Below are 23,309 nucleotides of genomic sequence, written 5' to 3'. Positions count from 1 at the left end.
AATAGGACTGCTTTGGTTAAAATATTTCAAGGGAGGGACTGAAATGGTATAAATGGGTTTAATGTTTGAGTCTTGGGTTGGTATTGTTAAGAAATCTCCATGGGAGGGGCTGTTTTGAATAAAATACACCAAAGTTTGGGGAATGGACTCATTTTTGCAGAAATGGTTTAAGTGAGGGTGTATTTTGCTTATTTTACAAATATAAAATGATTTTAGGGCTTTTATAAAAGGAAATCCTATGGAGGGACCATTTGTGATTAGTAGCCCAAACTTAATCTAATTTAGGGTTTTAAGTCCCGTTTCTTTTGTTTGATCGGGCAATGGATGAAGGCGTGTGAATCCAAGGCAGCAAAGTTTCGGAAGCGTCATTGCAGGTGGAGGAGTAATCGAACACCAACTTCGATTTGGGGGGTTTCGACCCTTGGTTCCTTGCTCGTCGCAGGCCAGAAAGAGGACCGAGGGTGGTATCGGCGATTGCAGATCGGGGGGAGGGAGGAGTCTCCGGGTCGGCTAGAGCGAAGGAAGAAGAAGAATGAAGCAGCAAACTGCCGTCGATTTTCGATGGGTGAAGCTGTGAGGAGGTGAGCGCCTCCGACGTTCGAATGGTCCGAAGAAAAGAGGACGAAGCAGCGAGGCTGCTCTCCTTCTCCGATGATGAGGTGTGAAAGGGGGAAAGGGAGGCCAGAAGGGTTTCGTCGGTCTCGGTAGGTGCAGCAAGGGCTGCTCAAGCAGCTCCCGGCTGCTTCTCCTTCGATTCCGGTATCATATGCGAAGGGGAGGAGGACATTTGGCCCGATGGAGCAAGGCAAGCGGAAACAGCAGCTTCGGTGGGGGTTTTGGCAGTGGTGCTCGATAGAAGAAGAAGGACGAAGCTGCGGTGGTCTTCGGTGAGTGCAGATGGGAGTTGTAGGGCGGCAATGGGTCGTCTCGGGTGGTGACAGAAATCAATGGGTTTTGGTGTGTGTTTGTCTTGATTTTCGACAGAAATCTATGGGTTTAAATCAATAGATTTAGGTGGGTATTTTGGTTGCTTGAAATTTGACAGGAAGAAAATGAAGCATAAAAAAAAAGAACGTATTGTTGTTGTTCTTGTTTGCAGGTGTAGATGAGATCAAGAACAAAGTGTTTTTTGCTGAAAAACAAAGGTGTAGGCAGAAGGGTCGATCAAAGAGGGGTTTTTGTTTGACAGTAATTGATGAATGGAATGGACGATTGTGTTGTTTGATTTTATCATTATCAGTTTGTGGTTGAGTTTGAGTGTTCTTTTTAGCATTGTACAGGTTTTGTTTGAGTGTAGTTTTGGGTTGAAGAAATTGTGCAAATAATCTTCAAATCAGTTTACTTGTTCCTTTTTGATGTGCAGAACAAAGAAGAAGAAGGCTGAAGACGTGATCTGATGACTTGTGTTTCATATGACAGCTCATATTTTCTTTGTGTGAATTGATTTTAAAAATGAATTTTGTTTCCTTTGTGTGTAATTTTTCTTTGTGTGGATTGATTTTAAAAATAAATTTTGTTGCCTTTGTGTGTAATTTTGTTTCATTGTACAAAACAAATCTAAATCTTAGAATTAATATGGCTGTCACATTTTATTTATTTATGTATTTGTATTTGGTAGATTTAAGTGATATATTTAGTGGTATATGTATTTATTTAGGATTTTCTAAACAATTCCCATATATATATATATATATATATATATATATATATATATATATATATATATATATATAGGCTTACGATATTCTATTCAAAGTAATTATTATGTTATTGTATGTATAAATGAGGGCCAATCATTTTTAGTAAATTAAGAAAGTGATTATTGTGGTTAAAGAAATTAAAAAAGAAAAAGAAAAAGCTTTTCATTTAATAAATAGGTAACTTTCACTTTCTTAATTTACCAAAAATTTACTAATTAGGAAACACAATTTTAATTAATAAAAAGTTTTGAATTTTCAGAGATATTTGATTTTCTTGATTTTGAATTTTGATTTTTTTAACTAATTAGATTATAATTCTAAGATAATTCTGTTAGAATGATATTCTATGAGAATGTCAGATTATCTATTCTGACAAAATAAATGTTTTGAATGAATGAATATTTTGAAGACAAACAATAGTTTTGAACCATCAGTTTAAAAATAACATGATTCTTATATATATATTCATAGACATTGAATATAAATATATATTCATACATATTTTTATAGAGTAATAGTCTTGTACATTTTAATACAATTACATATATTCTAACAGAATGTCATAAAAAATAAATAAAGATTTTAAAGCGCATAAAATTCTTAAATATAGAATTCTTGAACGAATGTACTTGATCATTTTATTATGGACTATTCTGCCAGAATATAACGATGAATAATGCTTGCTTTTGTGAAGACCATTGAGCATTATTCATCTTCATCTCACGCGCCATCATCCAACGTTCACGCCCTTGATCATCATGTCTCCTTCACGCATTCTATGAGAATAACTGCTATGAAATTGAGCATTTTATAAGAATAACTACCATGAAATTGTATGACAATCCTTAAAACCAAATTCACAAATTACAAGCAAAAACTTCCAAAATGATGAATATATTTGTTTTAAATAATAAAATAGCAACGTATCTAATTTGACAATTAGTCCTTATGAAGAATGCTTATTAGTTATTATTATAGTTGCAAATCAAAACTCATAATCTATTTTGAAAATGCAAAATCCCGAATACACCTTACTGTAATTTAAATGAATATTTTATGTTTGTAAAACAAATGAAGATAATAGGGCTTGAATAACTGTCATGAAATTGAATTATGTAAGAATAAAACTATGTGAGAATGCTTTTACACGACAAAAATAAAACAAATTTTAGTAATTCTTAGAGAACTCATACTACTTGTTAAAATCAAGTAACACAAATAACGAACTCATAAATTATTTTTGTGTTCTTCAAGATTTTTGAACATCAATTTCTCTTTCAGACATTTCTACAAACACCTGGTGTGCAATATTCGCATAGAATTATTTTTGTGTTCTTTAAGATTTCTTAACCCAATCATTCTTTTTTACTTCCTCAACAAATGAAAACCGCACCAATTGTCTTTGTTCTTTCAGCATTCCAGCAAATATACACGAGATACAAAAAGCATAAGAATGAAATCGAGGAAGTGAATTAGAGGACTTACACAGTGACATCTTCCCTCCCACGAAGTTTGACAGGAGTTCCAGATCGGGGAGACATGAGAGGAGAAGCAGAGAGCTCATCGGGGCCCAGGATCTTACCCGGCTACCACGACCCATTCCGCCTCTGAGCCCAAACGATGGTCCCAACACCGCTGAGGAGGAGAGAAGGCAGCTTCCGGTGTTACGAGGGCGGCGATATGTTACCAGATTTGGGTGGGATGGGGTGTGAAGCAGGAGCAGCGATGAGGAGAATAGGGTCAAATGGAGATGTAAGAATGGTCGGCAGATGGTGTGCGACACCGGCGGAGGAGCGACAACAACTTCCAGTGGTACAACGGTAGTGCTAAGTCGTCGGTTGGATGGACATGTGAGTAAAGCAGGAGCCTTCAAAGGATTTTAGGGTCTGCGTCTTGAACGAATTTGAAGGGATTTATAGGAAAACAATCCAATATTTTAGGGATTAATTAAATTTTTATTTAGTTAACAAAATTAATTAATAGGTAAGATTACATATCCTTATTTAAGTTTTTGAAATGATTGGCCCACATTAATGCATGCAATAACACAATAATTATTTTTAATACCTGAACCTAGCTCTCTCTCTCTCTCTCTATATATATATATATATATATATATATATATACACACACACACACACTAGGTATAAAACCCCTGTATTACATGGTTTATTAAAAATAAAAATTTAATAAGAATATATAAACATTAAATAATTTATAAAATAATGCTTTTCCATAACAAAATGTAATCTTTTGGAGTATTTATGAAGGAAATCAAATCGTTTCGAGTATGAGAATTTATTATCAAATTAATAGAATGATATATATATATATATATATATATATATATATATATATATATATATATATATATAACCCATTAGAATTTTTTGAAAATTTATTTTAAGAAAATTTAAATCCTCAAAAAATGACAAGTGGAAAATAACAATTTTAAAAATCTTAGAAAATGACATGTGTCAAAATGAAGGAGAATAGGACATGTGGCAAAAGTATTTTCATTTATTAAGGAGGATATATATATATATATATATATATATATATATATATATATATATATATATATATATATATATATATATGACATCCCCATTTTCACGGCCAGAAAAGACCGATTTTGTTTATTCTTGTTTGAAAATCAGAGTAACATTTTACATAAAAGTGTTGCGGAATTTGTTCCCAAAATAAAAATATGATAAAGATTTATCAAAGCATTTCCGTAGAAATGTATTTCATTAAAAAGACTTGGGATGTCATGTTCGATACAGATCAAAAGCATAAACAGTACAAAATAAGTCTTACTACATTATTTCATATCTACAAGCCTATATCCGTAATCCCTCATCCAAAACATCACATCTATGCTCGAGCGCCACTACCTGTAATACATGAAACTGAGTGGGTCAGGCTTGGGAACCTGGTGAGCATATAGGGTTTTCAACCCACAATAAATAAGTTATTTAATTTCATCAACCAACATTAACCCGATTACCCATTCCCGTTATCCTCACTTTACGTCCCTAAACACATATCATAAGGGACCTAGCCTAAGGATCATCATTGGGATGGACACTACTGCTGAGGGGATTCCTCAGCAATAAATGTCCTTAAGGCAACCATGCGGGGGATGGAGTACACCGGTGAACACATCGTTCACAAACACCTACATGTTGCGAGCCTGCTAGCGTTCCACTGGACTGTCTAGAAGAGTCCGTGGTCGTCATCCATACTCCACTAGATGACAGAATCAACAACAACAACATCGAGGCCTCTCATCATTTTATCACACATCGTCTAATACATCTACCCATGTTTTACCCCAACATTTTGTAGATATAAAATACATATACAGTTTAAATCATTTAAAACATGTATAAAAAATCTTTTATCAGCATAGACAGCAAGTATTCAGACAATAGGCACACATAGCACGTAATTTATATTAAATAATTCATATCTATGTGTAAGATGAAAGTGACTATGCACTCACCTGTTAGGGTGGTGACTCGGTACTCGGACAACGCTTCGTTATCTCAAAACAATTTTCCCTTGACAAAACCTAGTATCAATACCACTAGGCTGTGTCGGCTAAAAACCGCTCGATCTAATACTCGAACTTCGGGCTGTACACCGCTAAGCCGAAACTTCGAAAAATCATAACTTCCTCATACGAAGTCAGACTTGGGCGTTCTTTTTATGGACGCTCTCGGTTTAACGTTTTCTACGACTTTCGTTTCGATCGCTAAGGCTAAAAGTCGTTCTATCGTAAATTCACTATTTACGCTTCCCGGTGTTGTGCCGGTTCCGTCGTGAAACTTCGACGGGTCATAACTTCTTCGTTATAACTCGGATTTCAGCGTTATTTATATCCTCGGGATCCTTGTTTCGACCACTACAACTTTATGTAGAGATATCAGGTTTATCTCACACTTTGATTTTGACGCTTATTTTTATTCTTTATTTATTACACATTTATAAATAAGTAATAAGCATATAAAGGCATATAATTCACATAATACTCAAATATTTCATCTTTATTATCTCGAAAGAGTTACAATAGTTGACCTAAACTATTACATCATCTGATAATGCTTAGCTCCGAAACCCAGGCGTTACAATTCTCTCCCCCTTAGGATGATTCCGTCCCGGAATCATGCATCAACAAACAGATGCGGATAGCGACTACTCATGTCACTCTCTGTTTCCCAAGTGAGATTCGACCCATTCGAATGTTTCCATCGGACTAGCACTAAGTTGACCATCTTGCGTCGTAACTTCTTAGTCTTACGGTCAACGATTGCCTCGGGCTCTTCGATTAGCCTATTATTCTCATCCATTCTTAACTCTGAGATTGGAATTATGTCGGGAACTTCTCCCATGAACTTCCTCAAATAACACACATGGAAGGTGTTATGAATTCCATCCAGTTCTTCGGGTAATTCGAGCTTGTAAGCTTGGTTCCCAATCTTCTGAAGTACTTTAAACGGTCCAATAAACCTTGGACTCGGCTTTCCTCGTTTTCCGAATCTTATAAGTCCCTTCCACGGTGAGACTTTAAGCAAAACTGAATCTCCAGCTTCAAAAGTCATCAGTCGTCTTTTCTTGTCAGCATAGCTCTTCTGAGGATCCTGAGCTGCTAACATCCTCTCCCTGATTACTTTCAACTTTTCAGCAGTCTCATGGACTATCTTGGGGCCCATAAACTGCTTTTCCCCAGCCTCAAGCCAACAAGACGGCGTACGACACTTCTGTCCGTACAAGGCTTGATAGGGTGCCATCTTGATGCTCAAATGGTAACTGTTGTTATAGGAAAACTCTACCAGAGGTAAGTGCTAGTCCCAATTCCCTTGGAACTCGAGGGTACATGCTCTCAACATATCTTCGAGTGTTTGTATCGTTCTTTCGCTCTGATCATCGGTCTGCGGATGGTAAGCAGTACTTAAACACAACTTCGTACCCAATTCTTCTTGTAGACTTCTCCAAAACCTTGATGTGAAACGACTATCACGATCTGATACAATCGTTAGAGGAACACCGTGAAATCTTACTACCTCCTTCACGTAGGCATTTGCAAGCTTATCCATAGACCACCTTTCGTTGGCTGCTATGAAGTGTGCACTCTTAGTGAAACGATCCACGACCACCCAAATCATGTCGTGACTGTTCTTCGTCCTAGGCAGTTTAGTCACAAAATCCATGGTGATGTCTTCCCATTTACCCATGGGTACAGGTAAAGGTTCTAAACTCCCATACGGTTTCTGATGTTGTGCCTTAACTCTCGCACATGTCACACACTCGGCCACATACTTCGCAACATCGAGTTTCATCGTCGGCCACCAGTAGTTGGGTTTTATGTCCCTATACATTTTTGTGCTACCGGGATGAATCGAATACATGGTCTTGTGAGCTTCTTCCATCAGAAGATCTCTTATCCCTCCCGTCTTAGGTACCCAAGTCCGATCTTGGAATGCCTTCAGTCCTTGACTGTTTGTATCGAACACTAACGTTTTGCCCAAACGTTCTTCCTTTCGGTCATTCTTCTCTGAAGCTTCTTCTTGAGCTTTCCTGATACTTTCCACAATCATCGAGACAACTTCTATTCTCAACGCTCTTGGCCTTTTCCTTTCAAGATTGACTTTTCGACTTAGAGCATCAGCGACAACATTTGCTTTACCGGGGTGGTAAATTATCTCACAGTCGTAGTCCTTGAGTAACTCTAGCCAGCGTCGTTGTCTCATGTTCAATTCCTTCTGATTAAAGAGATACTGGAGACTCTTATGATCAGTGAAAAGCTTGCACTTCGTGCCATAGAGGTAATGCCTCCATATCTTCAAGGCAAAAACTACCGTTGCCAACTCCAAATCATGAGTGGGGTAGTTCTTTTCATGCTCCTTCAATTGTCGAGATGCATATGCTATCACCTTTTCTCTTTGGGTCAGAACACATCCCAACCCGACTCCGCGAAGTCTTCAACTCCATCGGATAGAGAAAGGATCGGTGCTTCACATAATTTCTTCTTTAGCTTCTCGAATGCTTCTTCGTGCTTCTCACTCCATGTATAAGTAGTTCCTTTGTGGGTCAAAGTTGTTAATGGAGCAGCTATCGAAGAAAAGCCTTGGATAAATCGTCGGTAGTATCCAGCTAATCCCAGAAAGCTTCGAATCTCCGTGGGACTTTTTGGTCGTTCCCACTTCATCACCGCTTCGATTTTTGCTGGGTCAACCATTATCCCTTCTTGGTTAACCACATGACCCAAGAATTGGACTTCTCGGATCTAAAAATCACACTTGGAGAACTTTGCATACAGTTTCTCCTTCTTCAAGACTTCCAACACTTCTCGTAGATGCTGGCCATGCTCCTCCTGGCTTTTCGAGTAGATGAGAATGTCATCTATGAACACTATCACGGATTTATCGAGAAATAGTTTACAAAACCTATTCATCAAATCCATGAATGCTGTTGGAACATTGGTTAGTCCAAATGACATAACCAAGAACTCGTAGTGTCCATATCTTGTTCTGAATGCAGTCTTCTCAATATCCTGCTCTCTTACCTTTAGCTGATGATATCCTGACCTGAGATTGATCTTTGAGAAATAGCTCGAACCTTGCAGCTGATCTAATATGTCATCAATCCTTGGCAATGGATACTTGTTCTTCACTGTTGCCTTGTTCAGCTCTCGGTAGTCTATACACATTCTCATGCTTCCGTCTTTCTTCTTTACGAATAGCACCGGAGCTCCCCAGGGTGATGAACTAGGTCTGATAAAACTGTTGTCCAACAACTCCTGAAGTTGCGTCATCAGCTCCTTCATCTCCGTCGGTTCCAATCGGTACGATGCTTTTGCTATTGGCGTCGTTCCTGGTAGCAAGTCTATTCGGAACTCTACTTGTCTATCAGGCGGTAATCTGGGAAGATCTTCGGGAAACACTTTCGGATAATCACACACCACTGGTATACTCTGCACCTCCTTCTTTTCCTTCTTAGTATCGATAACAAATGCCAAGTATGATGCACATCCCTTGGACAAACATTTTCTGGATTTCATCAGGGAGATGATTCCAGAATTACTCTGCGTTTATCCCCGTACACCATGAATGAATCTTTTCCGGGTGGGTTCACCCTTACTATCTTCTTCCGGCATAATATCTCGGCATCGTTGGCGCTGAGCCAATCCATTCCCAGAACGATGTCGAAACCGTTCAATTCTATGGGTAACAACTCTTCATGGAATTCGTTTCCGTTTAAGTCGATGACTATGTTCTTAATACGATTGATAACAAGTACGAACTTGCCACTGGCAACTTCTACAATCAGGGCATTATCAAGTTTTTCTACAGGTAATGCTAGTTTCCCACCAAACTCATGTGACACAAAGGAGTAGTTCGCTCCCGAATCAAATAGTATATTGGCAGGCAAACCATTTACAAGAAAGGTACCTGATGCGACATCTGCTGCCTCCTTTGCATCTTCGAGCGTCATCTGGAAGGCTCTTGCCTTCGGCTTCGGTGGAATGTTGGGTCTTCCTGCCTCCTTCTTCTTCGGGCAGTCCCTCGAAATGTGCCCTTCCTCGCCACACCCATAACAGACTTTCTTGGTGAGGGTGCATTCATTGGCATAGTGCCCGGTCTTTCCACACTTAAAGCAAGTAACTTCTCCGTCGCATTTTCCAGAGTGCTTCTTCTTGCACTTGTCACACCACTTTGCTTCGGCTCCTCCTCCTTTCGAACTAGACTTCGAGAATTTACTTTTCTTGTTGGACCTTGAAGATCCATCGAATTTCCTTTTCTCACCAATATCAGCCCTCTCCAGACCCCTTTCCTTTTGTTGGGTTTCTACATTCTTAGCTGCTCGAACAACTGATTTCAGAGTGGTTGCCATCTTGACTGTCGGGACAAAGTCGCCTGGCAGTCCATTCGCGAACTTCTCAATTTCGGAGAGTTCGGTTGGCACTAGGTATGGAAACAACTTCATCTTCTCCGTGAATACAGTAGCGTAGTCGTCAACGCTCATTCTCCCCTTCTTCAGGTTTTGGAACTCATTGTTCAGATCAATCAGATCTATTTCTGAACAGTACTGCGCCTTCAGTTGTTCCAAGAACTCATCCCATGACATCTTCAGGGCTTCTCCTCGCGACATTGTATCTGCCAGTAACTTCCACCAGCTCAAGACTCCAGTTTTCAGTTGTCTTACTGCGAAGACGGTCTTCTGTTTCTCGCTACAGTTGCAGCTCTCGAACACCATCTCCATTTCGGAGATCCAATCCATAATCGCAACAGGCTTTGGGCTTCCTGAGAGACTTGGTGGCTTGGCACCCAAGAAATTCTTATACATCCGCCCATCCTTGTCGTTTCCCCTTTCCGGGTCATTCCTTCGTTCTCTTTGAGTCCCAACTTGACTCACATGGCGGCTATAGTTCCCTTCCTCCAATTTCCCGGGACTCAGCTCGGGTTGCTCAACGGGGCATGGTAGGTTCGTCCCTATTCAACATCTGCCTCATTTCTTCCCTTTGTTCCGCTAACATAGCCCGAATCATGGCTTGTACTCCAGCCATGGTGATTGGCTCGGGTGCAACTTCTACTACAACATATATTTGCTAAATCACTGGGGGTTGATTCCTATTCCCATTCGCATTCCCAGCTCCACTGCGGGTTCTTGCCATCTTGATCTATACACCAAATAAGGTGAATTTATATCTTTATTTAGGATAGACGTTTAAATCGTCCTTATCTCTCCGAAACGTTTACATGCTAGTTCTAATATCGTAGTCGTACGTTTAGAATCCTAAACACATAAGGTTTCCAGATCCGGTCGGCAACAGACCATAGATCCAAACAAATAACAGCATATAAGGCATACATCATTTAGCACATAAAGCATATTAGGCATACTTTCCTAAATAAGCTAGTGCTCACATCTCACAATCATCGCTTAGCATTCTAAGTTTAAGTCTAGGAATCCTACAAATTCCTAGTTCGCTTAAACTAATGCTCTGATACCAACTGTGACATCCCCATTTTCACGGCCAGAAAAGACCGATTTTGTTTATTCTTGTTTGAAAATCAGAGTAACATTTTACATAAAAGTGTTGCGGAATTTGTTCCCAAAATAAAAATATGATAAAGATTTATCAAAGCATTTCCGTAGAAATGTATTTCATTAAAAAGACTTGGGATGTCATGTTCGATACAGATCAAAAGCATAAATAGTACAAAACACATATCCTCACTTTACGTCCCTAAACACATATCATAAGGGACCTAGCCTAAGGATCATCATCGGGATGGACACTACTGCTGAGGGGATTCCTCAGCAATAAATGTCCTTAAGGCAACCATGCGGGGGATGGAGTACACCGGTGAACACATCGTTCACAAACACCTACAGGTTGCGAGCCTGCTAGCGTTCCACTGGACTGTCTAGAAGAGTCCGTGGTCGTCATCCATACTCCGCTAGATGACAGAATCAACAACAACAACATCGAGGCCTCTCATCATTTTATCACACATCGTCTAATACATCTACCCATGTTTTACCCCAACATTTTGTAGATATAAAATACATATACAGTTTAAATCATTTAAAACATGTATAAAAAATCTTTTATCAGCATAGACAGCAAGTATTCAGACAATAGGCACACATAGCACGTAATTTATATTAAATAATTCATATCTATGTGTAAGATTAAAGTGACTATGCACTCACCTGTTAGGGTGGTGACTCGGTACTCGGACAGCGCTTCGTTATCTCAAAACAATTTTCCATTGACAAAACCTAGTATCAATACCACTAGGGTTTAGTCTAACATTAACCGCGACTAATTAATAGTCTAGCTATTATTACTGTTATATAAGCGTTAAACAACACTCTATATAACTCATAATAATAACCCAAATAATTATTTTAAGGTCCTAATAATGTTACTATAATTAAATAAAAGTTATATTAAAAATAGCGTAGGCGTAGCTCACTTACAGCGGGTTTTATAGAAAACCGGGTTTTGCTTGGAGCAGCGTTTCTAAACCGAAAGACCCTTTTCTTAGGACTCCGGGAGCCTCGGGGCTTCCTTCGGGTGCTAGGGGGTTCACCTAGGCTTTAGGGGGGGGGGGGGGTTAGGATAGTCTAGAGAGAGAAAGAAGTTAGAGAGAGAAGGAGATTTGTGTGAAAAACTCGGAAGACTTCGCAGCCTTTTATAGGCTCCCATCTTCGGACGAACGCTGGGCGTTCAGCATAACTACGCTGGGCGTAGTTCGGATAAGAATGCCAGTTCGCACCAGCTATCTCGCACGCACCCACTCTCAGAACCGGATAAGAATCGAAGTACGCTGGGCGTACTTGGCCTCGGACGCGGGGCGTAGCGAAGGGTGACGCGTCAAAATCTGAAGCGAGGCTAGATCATCATCGGACGGCTGGAAATCGGCCACGTCATCAACTTTGCACCAGGTTTCGCATTTTCGAGTTCCAACTTCAAAAATTCGTATCTTCTTCATACGAGCTCCGTTTTAGACGTTCTTTATATCCATGCGTAGGCGGGAAAGTACTCTACAACTTTTGTTTAGACTCCGTCGGCTAATTTTGACTTTATTTTAAAAGTTATATTATTAACAGGCCGGGACAGGATTGGTCCGTTAAAATCTCATAACTTCTTCATCCGACGTCCGTTTTCGTCTGTCTTTTTATCGTTACGCTACTAATAATGAGATCTTCGATTCTCGTTTAGGTTGTATCGGCTAAAAACCGCTCGATCTAATACTCGAACTTCGGGCTGTACACCGCTAAGCCGAAACTTCGAAAAATCATAACTTCCTCATACGAAGTCAGACTTGGGCGTTCTTTTTATGGACGCTCTCGGTTTAAGGTTTTCTACGACTTTCGTTTGGATCGCTAAGGCTAAAAGTCGTTCGATCGTAAATTCACTATTTACGCTTCCTGGTGTTGTGCCGGTTCCGTCGTGAAACTTCGACGGGTCATAACTTCTTCGTTATTACTCGGATTTCGGCGTTCTTTATATCCCCGAAATCCTTGTTTCGACCACTACAACTTTATGTAGAGATATCGGGTTTATCTTACACTTTAATTTTGACGCTTATTTTTATTCTTTATTTATTACACATTTATAAATAAGCATATAAAGACACATAATTCACATAATACTCAAATATTTCATCTTTATTATCTCGAAAGAGTTACAATAGTTGACCTAGACTATTACATCATCTGAAAATGCTTAGCCCCGAAACACGGGCGTTACAATATATATATATATATATATATATATATATATATATATATATATATATATATATATATATATATATATATATAACTCATACGTTAGGAATGTAAAATTATTAATTTGTTAAGCATTGGTCTCTTAAATTAAAATTTGACATATATCTAATATATATTTATGAAAATTTAATCGACCACATATAACTGATTATGACATATGTCTTATACTCGTGTATACATATGTATATAAATTTATATATATTTAGTGTTGTTATATATATATATATATATATATATATATATATATATATATATATATATATATATATATAACATATATGTATTGTGATTACATGACAAATTTGGATCTTTTGAAGTCGGATACGACAACAAAAATATATACATTTATAGTGGTCTTGCCATTATACAACTTATAAATATTTTTCACAATAATAACTACAATATATTTTATATATATTTATTTATCGTGATGTATACCTCTATTCTCGTGCCCTCTTATTGATTTATATAAATTTTTTAAAAGTGTCTGCTTAATGTTTAGGTCGTGGTGATTCCAAAAATGCAGACATAACTGAATTCTGTTATAATGGTCTCCGTGAAATGACGTTTAAGGTTTCGCGTTTAATTAAGCTGAAAACGTATGATTTTATAACTTTTATAATTATTTTTATCAAAATAATTTCAAATATGAAATTAAATATAAGGCTATAGCCTGAGTCCAAAAATGCTTTCGGAATGTCCATTTTAGGTGTTCAAGTCCCTCAATCGATAGAAACAATTTTAATGGTTTTAAGAAAATCAATATTGTACTGGTTTTGGATTCTTAAAACGGTCATATCTTTTGCATATGAACTCTGCTTTGGACGTTCTTTATATTTTCAGAATCAGGGAAACGTGTACTACGAGACTAGAGTGTTTGTGTTTCTCACAACGGCTTAATATGAAATTTTAGTTTTTCAGGCGCATTCCTAAGGTTGTCGTTTGAGCAGTTTGACTTGTTTGCCAAATTACATATTTGGAATCTGGTATCTTATAATAGTTGAAATAACTCATTTATTTTACATTAGATGCAATAAAACTCAATGAGTCAAATTTACCAAGAGATTTACTGTGAACTTGACCTTTCACAGTCTTTGATCTAAATTCCGGGTGTCACATTACCTCCCTGTTAAGGGAATTTCGTCTCGAGATTATTATGTTCTAGATTATTTTGTTCCATTATCATTTTGTTCTACTAGTATTTCATTACAGTAGTGGAGGGAGCACCGTTGAAAAATTACGGATACTTTTGTTTCATATGATCCCCACGTTTCCAAGTAAACTCTGGTTCTCTACTAGAGTTTCGTCGGTTATTTACTATAGTTATTTGGATTTGTTTGAGGCTTTTGATTTCTGGATCCATGATCTCCACCGGTTCCTTCACGAAATGAGGTTTAGTGTTGACCTGGATCTCATCGAGAGGAAAGACAAGGTTCTCATTAGAGATACACTTTTGAAATTATATACGTGGGAGGTGTCGTGAACTTTGTTAAGTTCTTGAGGTAATTCGAGTTTATATGACATCCCCAAATTTCTCAGCCAGAAAAGAACGATTTAGTTTATGCTTTTAAAATAAAATTAGAGTAATCTTCCAAAAGATGTTGCGGAATTTGTCCCCAAAACAAAATATGATAAAAATTTATCAAAGCATTTCTTAAATAAATGTATTTTCATTATATTATAAAACCTCGGGATGTCATGTTCCGATACATACCAAAAGCATAAACAGTACGATATAGGCCTTACAACAGTTATTTACATCTATTGACCTATAATCCAAAATCCCTCTTCATCATCCAACTATGCTCTTGTTCCACTACCTGTAATATAAAAGCTGAGTGAGTCAGGCTTGGGAGCTTGGTGAGCATATAGGGTTTTCAACCCACAATATATAAATTTATTAATTTTCATCAACCAACAATAAATTTATTAATTTCATCAACTAACAATAAATTTATTAATTTCATCAATCAACAATAACCCTGATTACCCGTTCCCGTTATCCTCACTTTATGTCCCTAAACATCTAATAAAAGGGACCTAGCTTAAGGATCATCATCATCGGGCTAACAACACTGCTTAAGGGATACTTCTGCAGTTTCTTAAGGTTCCACCCTAAGAATCCTCTATCATTCACTCATTCATTCCAAAGGATTGTCTTAAGGAATAGGCATGAAGTCCATCACTGCCAGGGTTCTTAAATTACAACTGGTGAACACGTAGTTTAAAACATCTGGTAAACACTCAGTTCAAAAATACTTAATGAACACCTAGTTCAAAAACACCTAGTGAACACTCAGTTCAAAAATACCTGATGAACACATAGTTCAAAAACACCCAATGAACACATAGTTCAAAATCACCTAATGAACACTTAGTTCAAATACATCTAATGAACACATAGTTCAAAAACACCTACAGGTTACGAGCCTGCTAACGCTCCACTGGACTGTCTAGAAAGGTCTGTGGTCGTCAACTATACTCCGCTAAATGACTACAACAACAACAAAAACAACATCGAGGCCTCTCATCTTTTTAACACACATCAACTATTTCATCTACCCATGTTTTACCCAACATATGTGTAGATAAAAATACATATATAGTTTAAAACTTGTATAAAACATCTATTCAACACCCATCTCAAATAAACAATCAATATAATTACACATAGCACGTATTTTATAGAAAATACTTCATATCTATGTGTAAGATGAAAGTGACTAAACACTCACCTGATAAGACGGTGTTTGGACAACACTTCGTCCCTTAAAATAATATTTTTCGATGAAACCGGGATATTTCTCAAAAACTGGGCTTCACGCGGACAGAGTTTCGTCTCGAAAAACTCTTTTCTCGGGATCTTCGGGCTCTCTGGGGATTGCTTACGATGCTAGGATGATATTCTAGGCTTTGGGGGGGGGGGGGGTGTTAGGATAGCTTAGAAGAAATGAGAGGGTGTAAAAGTGTAAAATTTTCTAAACAAATCCGGGAGGTCTCGCACTCTTTTATAGTGTCCGAAGCACCTAATTACGCTGGGCGTAATTCTAGAGTACGCGGGGCGTACTGCCTCGTAAGGCTCTTCGCTGGGCGTACGAAGGGATTAGCTCGGACGCGTCAAGGCTACGACACGTGTCCATCATGCGAAGGAGTAGGGCGACGTGGCTGACTCCGGATCGAATACGTGCGAAGTACGCTGGGCGTAATCTTTATGTACGCTGGACGCACTCCTTCGGACCAGCCTCGAAGTTTGTGCCCGGAACTTCAAAAATCCATATCTTTCGCATACGATCTCCGTTTTTGACGTTATTTATATCCACGCGTAGGTGAGATTATACTCTACAACTTTTGTTTTGACTCCGTCGGCTAATTTTGACTTTATTTTTAAAGTTATATTTTTAACAGGCCGGGACAGGAAAAGTCCGTTAAAAATTCATAACTTCTTCATCTGACGTCCGTTTTCGTCTGTCTTTTTACCGTTGAACTACTATCAACAAGATCTTCGATTCTCGTTTAGGTTGTTTCGGCTAATAATCACTCGATCTAAAATTCGAGTTTCGGGCTGCATACTGCTATGCCAAATCTTAGAAAATTCATAACTTCCTCATACGAAGTCAGATTTGGACATTCTTTTTATGTACACTCTCGGTTTAACGTATACTACGACTTTCATTTAGATAGCTAAGGCTAAAAAGCACTTATCGTAAATTCACTTTTTACGTCACACAACGTCGTGCCGGTTCTGTCGCGAAACTTCGACAGGTCATAACTTCTTCGTTATAACTCGGATTTCGGTATTCTTTATATCCCCGGAATCATTGTTTCAACCACTACAACTTTCTTCATAGATATCGGCTATATCTAACATTTTACTTTCGACACTTATTTTTATCCTTAATTTATTATATCATCATAATTAAATATAAGGCACATAACTTCACATAATTCATCCTTATTACTTAAAAACACGTTACAATAGTTGACCTAGACTATTACATCATCTTTAATGCTTAGCCCAGAAACACGGTCGTTACAGTTTATAAGCCACCAGACCAACCCTTGCTAGGATTTGAAAAGGTCTGATGTAACGGTGGTTTAGTTTACCTCATTTTCCTCATCTAATGACACCTTTCTATACTGCGACTTTTAGTAGGACACGGTCTCTTACTTTGAATTCTAAGGGTCTGCGTCTTGTGTCAGCATAGCTTTTCTGACGACTACGTGCGGCATTTAATTGTTCCTTTATCTGAACAATCTTCTTCGTTGTTTCCTGATTTCCCTCAGGGCTAGTGAGTAGTGTATCTCCAGCGTGCCTTATAGCTAATGGAGTATCTCCAACTTCTGCATAACATATCGAATAACGACATCTTTGTCCGTACAAGGACTCGAATGGAGCGACCTTTATGCTAGTGTGATAACTATTTTTATATGGAAATTCAACTAGTGGTGAGTGAGTATCCTCTTATTTACTGAAGTCTATCACCCAAGAACGGGGCATGTCTTCCAAAGTTTGTATCTTTATTTTGTCCTGTTCATCTGTCTATGGATTATATGCAGTACTCATGTCGGGTTTGGTTCCTAGGAACCCTTGTAATGATTGCCAAAATCTGGAAGTGTATATGCTATATCGGTCCGAGATAATAGATATTGGCACACCGTGTAGTCTTACTACTTCTTTGAGATAAGTCCTGGTGAGTTTCTCCATCTTGTCAGTTTCTTTGGTGGCTAGGAAATAGGCTGACTTGGTTAAACGGTTAACCACTACCTGAATAGTGTCATAACCACTTAAATTTCTTTACAACTTTGTTATGAAGTCCGTGGTTATTTGTTCCGACTTCCGTTCCGGGGTTGGCAGTTATTGTAGTAGTCCTTATGGCTTTTGGTACCCTACTTTGACTTTGGATCTAGTCAAGCACTTACTGTTATAGGTGGCAATCTCTACCATCATTGTTGGGCCACCAATGCAACTTTTTAAGATCGAGATACATCTTGTCTGATCCGAGATGTACCGAATATCTCGATTTACGAGATTTATTTAAGACTAGAATCCTGACTTCACGAAACTTTGGGGTCCAAATTCGGTTCATGAAATATCGTGTTCCGTCTTCCTTGAGGTCAAACTGTTTGTCCATACCTTGCAGGTTTTCTTCTATGATATTCCCGACTTTGAGTGCTTCTAGCTGAGCATCATGAATCTGCGTGGTGAGGTTCGAGTAGATGGTAAGGGTTAGATCCTTTATACGAAGAGGCTTTACTCGCTCTTTCCTGTTTAAAGCATCTACTACGACATATAATCCAATGTACTCCAAGTCAATCTCTCGCTCCAGGTGTTACAACTTCCGTATGTGCTCCAGGTCAATCTCTCACTCCCGTGTCATGACTATCATATCATTCAAAGTCGGGCAGGCAGAAAAACTAACAAACTCTCTGATGTCGGATCTCAGCATATCATGGTATCTGGACTTCTTCATCTCCTCATCAGCTGCATACTGGGGTACCAACAACGCCCTCCTTTCTGAACTTGGCAGTGATCTCCGCCATAGTCTCAGTCGTCTGCCTCATATCAAGAAACTCCCTGGCTAGTTGTTGCACCTCAACAGTCGGTGCAAACTTTGCTCAGAACCTGGTCACAAAGTCTGGCCAGGTCATGGCCTCAATGGTTGGGGCTCCCAAGGCATAGTCGACCTCCTCCCACCAATCCCGGGCTCGCTCTCTCAAACAACTTGTTGCGAACCTGACCTTCGACCCTTCGGGGCGAAAGCTTTTCATCTGAGCACACTCGATGTCGGCTATCCAACGCCTGGCTGCGATGAGGTCCTTCACCCTAAAGAAATCAGGTGCCCCACATCCCCTGGAATCCTTGAAGGAGAGTGTGCGGGCCCCCGAATGGCTAGCGGCCAGATCGACTCTGAAGATCCGCATACGATCCTCCATCAACTCCATGATACCTTCATTGATTGACCCGAACATCACAGGGGTGGCATCAAGGATGCCTCTCGTATTCTCAGATGCAATGAACTCTCGCAAACCCTCATTAATTGTTCGGATCCCGTGCCCGAACTAGATCCAGATCTTGAACCTCCCGCTCCATGACGTGTCACCGCCATACTGAAATATAACCACATAAACAATTTGTAACATCCATAAAATTCATAAAAAAAAAATTAAACTTTTTAAACAACCCTTAAAAAATCATCATTGTTTATGTCACATCCCAAAAATACAGACCAAAAATTTCTTTTTAAAATCATTTATAATAAAACCATAAGTCAACCATCATCATAAAGAAAACCATAAATCGTGTATCTCAAAACTGATGGGTTTTGAGCATTCTAACACTCCTAAGTGTACATGCAACCCTAAATACCTTGGATCTATGTTTTCTCTATTATACATGCAAATATGATTATCCAAGGTATTATCCTAACTAGCATATCAAAACATTGATACTAGGATACTAAAATAGATAGAATACATACCTTGTTGTTGTTGCTTGACTCCATGAAGCTTGAGAGCCTAGTGCCCCAAGTGTGACACCTCAAATGGTTCACACAACATCATGAACTCTTGGAATAACCATGAGAAGAAGACATACATGTTCAAATTAGCTAGCCCTCTTACATATGTATCACTAGTGCCAATTTCTTGAACTAAAGGGGTTCTTATATAGTGTGGCTATTAGGGTTACACCATGTAACTCATGACTTTACCCATTCCTTATGCTCCATGGGTTTTAACCTCCATGGAGTATCCATGGATCACCACATGGGTTAAACCCAACATAAAGGAATCTTGGATCATAAGCCCACATATATAAGAATGAATGATTTACACAATCAATCCCCATATATTTAATTAGTCTCTTTTTTATCACTAAATTAAGTCCAAATTAATTCTTGATCAATACTAATTAAATAACATGATTTCATATTAATATATTAGAACTTATAATATATTAGTATGTCACAAAATGTCTTTTCCTCATAAACGGTCTATCCAAATGTTCCGATGCCATGCAACCCAAATGGACCATGCCGAGTCGGGTCAAGTACATACCAATTATAGTTATGGACTTAGACATTAATCCAACAGTCTCCCACTTGGATAAGTCTAAAACTATTATTGCGTATGACTTCAGGAACCAACTGGCAATCGTAGCTCTCAAAAGCCGCTGTCGAACTCTGACCTTGTAGATGAACTCTGACCTTTGTCAATGACTTGTCCATTAGATAAGGGATCATATATTCCTCCATTCTAGATATCATATGGACTGAGACATGGATTATAATCATTCTCTCTGTCCATTTGTTGTTTCCCGATTTCCGATTTATGACGACTGACTAATTGAACAAATCAAATCAGTCCAGGCCCGACCGAGCACTTACATTTGTCATCACCAAATCATCGAGGGGCCCACAGATATCGCTTTTATCCCGAAGGTAAAAGGAATGGATAAACTTCGACTCATATGGCTTGTTCTACTACTTGTTGAATCATACACAAAGGCACGTTTTATAACACCGAGTTACCGAATGCGTTTTCGTGCAATCAATGTACAACCAACTCATAGTAACAACTCATATCTCTAGGTTTGAAGAATATAAGATATTATCGTCTCATGATCACTCGTGATAAAATCCATGAAGTGATTCCAATGAGCGCGGGTTGAATCCAATACTCAGAACTTATGAGCACTCATGAGTGTTGTAGCCCCTTGTCCAACATCTTAGACCTCTACAAGCCAACCTATGACAGTCTTGATTCATATCTACTTCCAACATATGACCGACTGTGGATAGTTTGAATAACTTAGTCAATCAGGAAGAACGACCTAGTTATTCTGGAAGTCAAAACATGCAAAATGAAACACAATAATAATAGAATCTAATATGGTATCTAAACCTATGAACATAAATAAAACACCTTTTATTTATCACCATATGATTACATATTATTCATTGTATACTGTTTCAGCTATCAACTTTATTCTTGAATTTAAAACAATAGTTGTCCCATGCTCCAAGCATGTACACTATGTTTTCTAAACACTAGTCATGCCATACACCAAGTATGCATACTATGTTTGTCTATGATCTTCACTTTGTGAATTAGATCAATTGAACATAACTCCAATGATCCTCTTTCACAGTCCCAAATCCTTACTGCAAATGCAAGAATTCCAAATTTATGCCATTTACTGAAATCTGTTAGATTCTAAACTTATATGCATTGATCCTCCTGTAATGATTATGCACAGAGTCAGAAAGACTTGACAACAACCATTACAGAGCATTCCAAGGAGATCAACTCCTTGGAAACATCCTTCTTGCATTAAGTTTCCAAATCTTACACAGATTGAATTATTTCCAACTTTGAAACATTTCCATATTCCATTTTGACTATCACTTCTGAACAAGAGTTGCCTCCTTACAGATTATGTCAATATGGTCCTTCCAGAATTATCACTATACTTCCAACTGTCCTTGAGCAACCAATCTTTGGTAAACCTTAGATTGTCCTCGACAATTGTTTAATCCTTTTAGTCATATCCAGTTCTAGACCTTTTCCCTTCTTAATGCCCCAGGCATTTGGAAAATTTTAGAAAGGATAAATATAGCACATGTAATCGATCCTATATCCGAAGCATATGGGACACGAGTCATGATGTCTCACATAAAGACTAAACCAGTCTTTTGCTATAACATTTCCATTTCTATTTGCCAAGTTCTCATAATTCAGATTATGAAAAGGGATGTCGTAATCATAATCGAATTTTAGAACGCAAATAATGGACCCATATATAGAATTTCCTTATGTTGAGCCATTCCAACATGAAATTAATATATATATCCTTGACTAAATACGATTAAAATCTCAATCTAAGCTTTTAGAATTGAAATGAAGTATAATTTCCTCTCCCTTAATTATAGCAAAACAACTTTTTCAACCCCTGCAACCTCACGAATTGAAACTTTTGTTTTCTATAATTAACATTGCTAACTTGCAACCTTTATCATAATTATCATGCTCCCACTAACATGATGATTATTAGCATAACACTTATGCTCCCACTAGCTTTGACATGTAATCAGAAATCAGCTGGACTTCTAGAAATCAATACTTTATTGACTTTCTTACCAAAGTTCAGATTTCTGATACTAGATTGCTTTGATAAAACTTTATCAATATCATACACCTTATCTTAGATAGCTCACAGGTGTGTCTAAACAATTTTAAGAACTATGAAAAGGGATGCCGTAATCATAGCCTCGATTGTTTAGACCTTTACCGCTTCTCACAAGTCCATGTTAGTGTGCCGGTTAACCACACACGCTCCACTAACGACTTTGAGAATGCAAATATCACAATTGCTATCTAGCTAAAATCTACTTAGTGAAAGTGTTTCCTCACCAACATTTTCATGAATCGGAGAGAAACCTTATGACACTTAGATTTAATGGTGTATGTATTCTTATCCATGTGAATTTGTCAAACCACAATCACAAGACTAGGATAATGACAAATCCAAACTCATATGGATTGAACTCAATCTTAATTTCTTGCCATGTGGCAGCTCAAGGGCCTGCCATTGCTTCCAAGTAGTTGTGCAACCAATTGAGAACTCTCAGAACTCCTATGCAAAGCCAACTTGAATAGGCACAGACATGTCGACACGATAGGTTATAAACCTCAAGTCGTGTGCTAGTGAAGAACTTCAGGTTTTATTCTTGATTAGTTCTTGAGACTTTCAAGATCTTTAAGACTCCCACTGTCTTCTTGACATATAAGACTCTCTTGTCAAATATTCAAGAGATACTGTGGATTCTAATCAAGATAAACACTTCACACAATTGGCCTTAGTTGGTCTTTGTTTTATCCAAAACATCACAACTTACCAATTTCAAATGTACAACAGTAGAAAACTTTTACTCTTACATTTGACAAGTGTTCTAAACCCTTTTAAGACACGTCACTCAAGTTACAATTTTAGAGTATAACTCCAAGAATTGTTTTTGGAACGAAGTATGAATCATCTTCTTGATTTAACCATTTCAACAATTCATAATTCCTCTTCTTAGCCATCAGAATGCACTTAGAGGATGAATTGTGATAAGGTCTCTTAATAATTAAGATGATTACATAACATGATACTAAAGTACTCTCTCATCTTTTCAGATTTAAGAAACTTTTATCTTTCTGCCCAAGTTGATTCTTCTCATCGGTTCTGCCATACATTGAGACTTTTCCAATGCTTCAGAATTATACTTAAACTTATAAGTATAACCATATTTGCTA

General features: G+C 38.0%; 1 long non-coding RNA gene across 1 annotated transcript; it reads left to right on the top strand.

Moving 5' to 3' along the window:
- The first annotated feature begins 272 nt into the window (after window positions 1-272).
- LOC145160279 (uncharacterized) lies at window positions 273-1,532 on the top strand. The gene is made up of 2 exons (XR_013738090.1): window positions 273-1,014; window positions 1,100-1,532. It is a non-coding gene; the product is annotated as an uncharacterized LOC145160279 (long non-coding RNA).
- The last annotated feature ends 21,777 nt before the right edge of the window (window positions 1,533-23,309 follow it).

Source organism: Lactuca virosa, chromosome 2, assembly GCF_052849685.1.
Source record: "Lactuca virosa cultivar CGN04683 chromosome 2, Lactuca_virosa_CGN04683_v6, whole genome shotgun sequence".
NCBI lineage: Eukaryota > Viridiplantae > Streptophyta > Magnoliopsida > Asterales > Asteraceae > Lactuca > Lactuca virosa.
This window is presented reverse-complemented; position numbering and strand designations above follow the sequence as displayed.